This window comes from Centruroides sculpturatus, unplaced genomic scaffold (genome assembly GCF_000671375.1).
Source record: "Centruroides sculpturatus isolate CEXI.00-Female unplaced genomic scaffold, Cexi_2.0 scaffold121, whole genome shotgun sequence".
NCBI lineage: Eukaryota > Metazoa > Arthropoda > Arachnida > Scorpiones > Buthidae > Centruroides > Centruroides sculpturatus.
The window spans coordinates 1,079,724-1,087,043 of NW_019384708.1; the positions used below are offsets into that span (position 1 = coordinate 1,079,724).

General features: G+C 33.2%; 1 long non-coding RNA gene across 1 annotated transcript; it reads right to left on the reverse strand.

Annotated features, from left to right (window-relative positions):
• Nucleotides 1–3,724: 3,724 nt before the first annotated feature.
• LOC111627717 lies at nucleotides 3,725–6,644 on the reverse strand. Its single transcript, XR_002757050.1, has 3 exons — nucleotides 6,591–6,644; nucleotides 4,060–4,352; nucleotides 3,725–3,915 (listed from the first exon to the last, which is right to left on the reverse strand). It is a non-coding gene; the product is annotated as an uncharacterized LOC111627717 (long non-coding RNA).
• Between the last annotated feature and the right edge of the window lie 676 nt (nucleotides 6,645–7,320).

The following is a 7,320-nucleotide window of genomic DNA, read 5'->3' on the forward strand; positions in this document are numbered from 1 at the left end:
GTGATCTTCATTAATGTTAAATGTTTCTGTCTGTTGATGTATTTGATCAGCAACCTGTTGTTTGATAAGTTCAAGTGTTGTTCGTGGGATAAGGTTGTTGTGTATAATTGTTCTTTTTTGATCAACAACCCTTTGTTCTGTAACAGTGAGGTGAGTTTATTATTGTGTGAATCTATGGTGTAGTTTTTTTTTGTGGTTTTAGGCCCCTTACCGCTCAAGGAGCACAAAGAGGCCAATACTCTATGGTGTAGTTATTGTCTGTATGCTGTCATGTTTGTTTCGAGTCTTGTGATGATGTAGGAAATACGGATGATAAACTCGTTCATTTCTGATTTCATCCGTTGGCGTGGTTTTCCAGCCTTTGTGGTCTGTGGATGCATTGCCATAGAAACACCAAGGCTAGGGTGATTCCTCACATCTGTTGAGGGCATTGCAGTAGCCATGCTTGGGCTGGTGCTGCTTTTGCCACCAGTAACCAAGAGAGACTGTGGTCTATTTTTCGAACGTGAGCCTCTGCCTAACCCACGAACGCGGACTTTGTTAACCCGGACGTCGTCCGAACCGGTATCACACTTTGATCTGGTTACTACCATGCTAAATATCTCCAGAGAATGTGGGTGTGGTCACTCTTAACTTCATTTCTCCCCATAGACCTTACTGGCATAGGTGGATTCCTACCAGGAACTTGTGCTCTAGCCTGCATTGCTCTATGGATCAGTAAAATTACTGGGCTCTCTCACCATGACCAGATGGTGACCAAGGGAGAGTTATTATTATTATTATTATTATTATCAATTATTATTATCATATTTCTAATAAAATAGCTGTCGTATATTTCGCATACATCTAACATTTTATATAGATTTTCATAAATTTAAGTTAAAAATACAAGATGGTCCTAAAGTCAGTTAACAGAAAACATATGCCAAGGTATTGTAATTTGTATATCGAACAAGAGAAATCTCATTTTGCAAAACTTTATAAACAATAAACTAAGTAAACAAGGACAATTTAATTTTTTTAATGGTTAACAGACTTTTAGACCACCCTTTACATAAATTTTAGCTATTTAAATAAATGCAAATCTCACGGCAGATTTATAATTAATGTATTGCTAACGATACATTAACTACATTAGTTTGGATAACTTTGGAGAAGGACGAGAACTATTGTATTATTCAATTATTATTAAAATCACTTTACACAAAGTCACAGATAATATTTTTAATGTCAAAAACGTATTCTATTCCATCGCTTAATTGATATTAATATTCGGAGAAACGAGAAATCGCTTTTCATATCGAACCCTCGATGGCTAGAAAGTCAATATCTTGGATACAATAACGAAGTGAAAAATGACAGAATATTTGTTCGAAATAATAAATTACACGAGAAAAATCGTTTCGTGCACAGAAAGAATGTAAACACAAAGTTTTGTAAAGATTTGATCTTTCAAAACTTTCAAATTGTGCTTCATTCTATTTAAATAAATCAATCAGTCAAGTATTGTATTTTCCCTTATTTTTTAAATTTAATTTAATATTTCTTTTTATATAAAATAATAATAATAATTTTTGTATTATTATAATGTATATTTAAAATATTATTTAATACACTGTACTACTACAAATTTAATACTCACCCCCACTTTTAAAACGGGTTTTGGGAAAATATTGAGGATAATTTGAAGTGAATAAATAGCTTAAATAAACGTATTAAAGGGTTAATAATATATATAAAATAAGATATAATTAATAGATAATATAAAATAAACAGAAAATACTATTACATTCAGACTATTGAAGAGTAACAGAGAATACAAAAAATTTAAGAAACGAGCTATTATCTATTGTGACATTGTCACAATGCTCTCAATTTTAGTAGTGTCTTGCCCCTGTACATCATACTTTTCCTGTTATCAATAAAGTCGTGATGGTCGTCTATCTAACTCCGTTCAGAACATTTTTGAATTGAAATATTAAACTACAATTTTGCAATTTATTTCATTCACGAAGCTACGTTTAGAAATCTGCATAATTCTATTATCATCATATCCCAAGTTCCTTTTCATTTAATTGATGTTGTGATACTACCTTTATTGTTATGATAACGTTATTATAAACATACTCTCGATTGTTATCATTCAATATCGGTAATATTGTGATTAGGAAGTGGTTCGAGATCGATATTAATATTGATACCATGTAAATATTTAGTTTAGTTTCTAAAATTCATTAAGATTTCCCTCCTTTCTTGTATTAATATTATAATTACTTTTATTATTTTAACAGAAAAATTAATTATTATAATTTTAGATTTGAGTGTAGAACAATGAAATAAAAAATAATATAGAGTTTTGCAAGATTGAATTGCAACATATGGAAGGTTTTTCAAAAGGGGTGCTTTCTGGGTAACTAGCTCCTATTTGTGTGTTGGACAAGTGAAGAAACCCGGAAAACTTGTGAGGCATTATGTTTGAATTTCAAAATTAACGTGAAAATTTGTAGAAATTAATTTTAAAACTTTAGTTTTCAAATGCTATTTGTTATATACTTTACTTAACATATAAAAATTGAAGCACGGTGGAGACTATCCTTGTTAATTAACGTCGAAATGGCAACGATACTGTCGAAATATTCTCGTGGTGAGTACAGCAACAGTTTATGGTTTGTGCCTTGTGAAATGTAATTAATTATACTGTGGTTCCTCTTGAATACGATTGTATTGTTAGCAGCGATTCCGATTTCTCCTTAGACGTTACGGGGGATTGACATGTATTCCTGAATATTAATTTGTACTGGGATCCAGAATATGATACAAAAGCAAATATCAAAATGTGTATTTGTGCGCAGTGTTGTAACTAAGATTTTGTCCTGAGAAGATGATCTAAAATGCACTCAGAATGAAGAAAAATTACATTTACCATAAAATACCGTTTATTTATAAACAAAAACGTCATTACAATTCTGATGAAACTCATAGAACGCGTTCAAGTTTTCTAGGTGGTTTCGTTAACTCGTTTATAATTTCGGAACTCTGGGAATCCAACAACCACATCACCCTATAGGCTTACGATAGTTTGTGCATATACAAGACTCGAAACTATTCCAGTCTTTAAGCAATGTTTGTCAAATCATTGTTTAAAATGGTTGGGCTATAAATTGTAATTGTAGACATATAAATTCCCACTATCGTCCGTCTTTCCTTAATCTCGAGAAAGGGGATAGATAGATAAAATTCAAGACCAGATATCGAAAGGTTGGGGACATAAGACCCTGATTAACTGTACATGAACTTCCGACCGAAATTCGAAGTCACGTTATTTCAATTCAACATTTTCTAATGTAAGGAGTTTGATGACTGCATGACTCTGTTGCTAACAGGGAAAGTATAATGTACAGGGACAAGACTACTAATTTCAGATGGAGAGCATATATTTTAAATTAAATAAATTTAAAAACTATGATTAAAAATTGCATTCCGGCATTTCGATGATGTCGCAATAAATAATTGCTCGTTACTTATATTTTTATTTCAAATGCTAATTTAAAAGTTCTTTTTGATATTATAATTTTCTTTAATCTATAAAAATGTTTCGTCACGACAAAGCAAAAGTTAAGACATTACGTTCACTTGACAATTGTATTTTAAGCTTTATCTAATAAGCAAAAATGTAAAGAAAAATGTTAAGTTAATTATATTCTCCGAATTGTTAAATTGGTAATACGTAAAAGCACTGGCTTGCTGCTGTGAAGAACCCTCGTTGGCTCACAATAGTCTAATTGGTGTTAATGTGTTGTGCTCCTCAAGTTCCATATCACACTTTTCCTTTTACTCACTCTATCTTATGGCTAAAACTGTGATAGGTATGAAAAATGGCCTCGTAATTCCCGCAAGAGAGAGTTTTGAAATTTACTATTAAAAGTTAATAATATTTCACTTTTAATCAAGAATTATGATTATTTTATAATTAGTTAAAATAAATAATAATCATAAATAAGACAAAAATTGTAAATTAAAAGCATGTTTAAAACAATGGCAGAATGAAGAAGCCTTAACTGGTTTGAAGGTCACTTAGATCGACATCCTAAGAAGTTTTTCTGGATTAGAACTGCAATATGTATGTCTATTGGGTCTTTTTCCTTCTCTCCTCCAACAAGTTATAATATGGTTTAAGAACATATGTTACAACTCTTTTGGTGGAAGAGTTACGTTTTCAATAACCCAGTCAGGAGATTCACAGGCAGTTTATATCCGTGTTAAAGCTTTAAGTGTCCTGGTGGTACCATTTCCCAAACATCAGTGGCGTGCCGTCCTTGGAAGGAGTGGAAGCGCTGCTTTCCTTGTATTTTCTAAAGTATAAATACATATTGCGCGATTATTTTCGTATTTTAACCTACTGTGAATTAATTAAAATTAATATTTTATTAAAACCGCATTATGCATCTTATTACAAATTTCTATACTACGTGTGAGAACAATGACAAGATTGATATTGTATATTCGAATATAAATACGTATATGCATATTCCCAATGGAAGCGCTATACAGTATTGCCGAATACGGGATAGCTTCCACGGCGAAAATATTTGAATGGTGTAAAGCAGCCAGATTATACGCCTACGCTTTACAGAGCACAAACCTCACGCGGTTTAGCTGGTGGATGCTACACACCAAAATATCGTATAACTCTTCCAATGATTCTATCCCGGACCGGTTCTGGGTCGTTAGCCGCCTGCCTGCTAGATATTTGACCGTCCTCCCCCATTATGTGAATCGCGAGTAGATTTATAACTTAATCCAATCGATAGGAGTTTACTGGTACGTTTTTATGATAGTTCTGTATAGTTGACAAGAGTTTAAAAAATCTACTAAAATGTTTGATGTATTTATTCTGCTTTTATGATGTTCTCCCATTTTGTATTACAGATTTCAATGTTAAACTAGTGATATTACGATTTAGTATGTCCCATCTATAAGGGGATGCAGGAAAAAACGTGCACAATTCTTGTACAATGTTAAAAAATTAACTGTTACTTTGGTAGCATCATTTACAACTAAATTTAATGAATGAGAGAGATGCACGAGGTACAGAAAAAGCTCTAGAATTTATTTTTCGTAAATTTACGATTTATATATCCGTCTGTCACAAAAATTTGTTTTTCCACTTCTTTCCCGAGACTACAAATATTCGAGTACAAAGTAACGGGTTTCAACTTATTTTTACTTAAGTAGTTAAATAATGAAGAGATTAGGGAATTGGGGACATAAACAAAACCCTGATGAAAGAGCCAAAATTTTACTTAAACAAAAGCTTAACCGAACCAATCTGTAGCCGAGTACAGTGGAGACTGATTTCTTTGTAATATCAGATATAATAAAGACAAAAATTTTTCCATTTCAACGGGGGTGACTGAAAAGTTGTAAATTTTGGAAATTTCCGTGGACACCTGGTCCTAAAACGAATTAGTTAGAAAACAAATGACGGACAATCTACTTAGTATTAAGTTTATCATATTTAGATTTGTACAGCTATGGTGAGAAACGTTTAAAATTTACAACAACCCCCGTAGCGCCCTTTGAGGTATACTAGTGATGCGACAAACGATCGTAATTGCGATATTGAAAATTTATTTTAAAAATGTTTTGGCTCAAGATCATATAATGAAAAAGAAAACATTCTTAAAAGAGAAAGACCAATGTCTAAATTAAATATAAATACTTCAACAAAAAAATTTGTTCGACATTTTCACGATAAAATTTATGAAGACATAAAATGGTTTTGTGGATGCATAAAAATGCAAAAATTGTTTTGTTTTCCTTGCCTACTAATTAGTGTGTGTAATAAGAATGGCTTTGACGATTTAAATAATTTGAGTAAAGCTGGCAAAAGACACGAAAATCGTAAATGTCACATCGATTCTTTTGTAAAATTGAAGCAATATAGAAATCAAAGCAGAATAGAATTTAACATTAGTAAACAATATAAAATAAATATTGAAAATTATAACGTGATAGTTACGGCTAATAGATATATTATATCTAAATTAGTAGATGTTATGTTTTTATCAAAGCAATAATTGGAATTGTTTTTTAACTCTTTCTGCCTTATGGGCACTAAGAGGGCCTCTTTTCAACAGGGCCATTATGGATTCGGCCAGGTCCTCAATGGGGTGGCCGGGTGGTGAGGGACGGTGCCCGATATATCCAGACGGACCACCCCCGAAAAATTCCCAGGAATTTTTCGACCCGTTCGGATTCGATCCCGAATCCCGCAGAGCGGTAGGCTGCCATCTTAACCGCTCGGCCATCCGGCCTTAATAATTGGCATTTAGAGGGCATGGGGAATCTATTGAATCTATTAACACAGGTAATTATATTGAACTTGTTTATTTATTAACTAGTAGCCTGGTACGCCCCCTAGTGGGCGTTCTTTACAAATTTCCATGAGGCACGGTTCATTTGACTTTTCTGTTCCTATCAATATGCTCTACAGCTCTGTTAAAGTCCCAGTCGTGTCATACGGATTTAGATTTCTACCTATTAAACATTCTATAAATATTTTAAAATAGTATAATTTGTTTATTTACCTTCGCTTGTAAACCACGATTTTAATGTATCCGCCATTTTTTCAACAAATTTCCCGTGAGTCAATGCGCGACGTTCACTGTCTTGTGAGTCACGGGATGTTGTAAACGTGCGGCGCACGATTAATCGAGGCCTATAACAAGGCAAGGCATATAATAATTATTTATACCATTCCGTGGTATAAATAATAAATTCCTATTACAAATAAAAATATTTTATTGTTAATTTAAAATCATCGCTAGGGCGCCTCTAGTGCCCGTTTTGGCATACCGTTACGCGAACAGACGGACATGCGTTCAATGGATTATATAGATAGATTACGTCAGATAATCTATTAAAAACACATTTAGATAAGTCTACGGTTTTTACTGGCTTATCGAACAAATCGAATACGAATAGACCTTAGACCATCACTGACGCGCAATTAACTGATTGCCCCTGGAAGTCGGCTTCTTACAGAAACACAGCTTCTCTATTATCAAATGTCACGGCACGTCACTGCCAAACATTGCCCTCGTCTCTGACAGCACAACTTGATAACAAGTTGTGCTGTCAGCTCTTTCAAATGTTCCTTTGAAAGCAGCTCTCCATGACTTTCTAGCAATTCATTGGCCTCTGTGCTAAAATTTCCAATGTCAACATTTTGGTCATTCATCACAACACATCTATACTGAAACATGCTCAAACCCAGAAAAGTGTGAAACTGCATCAAGCCACAATTTCTATCAAACA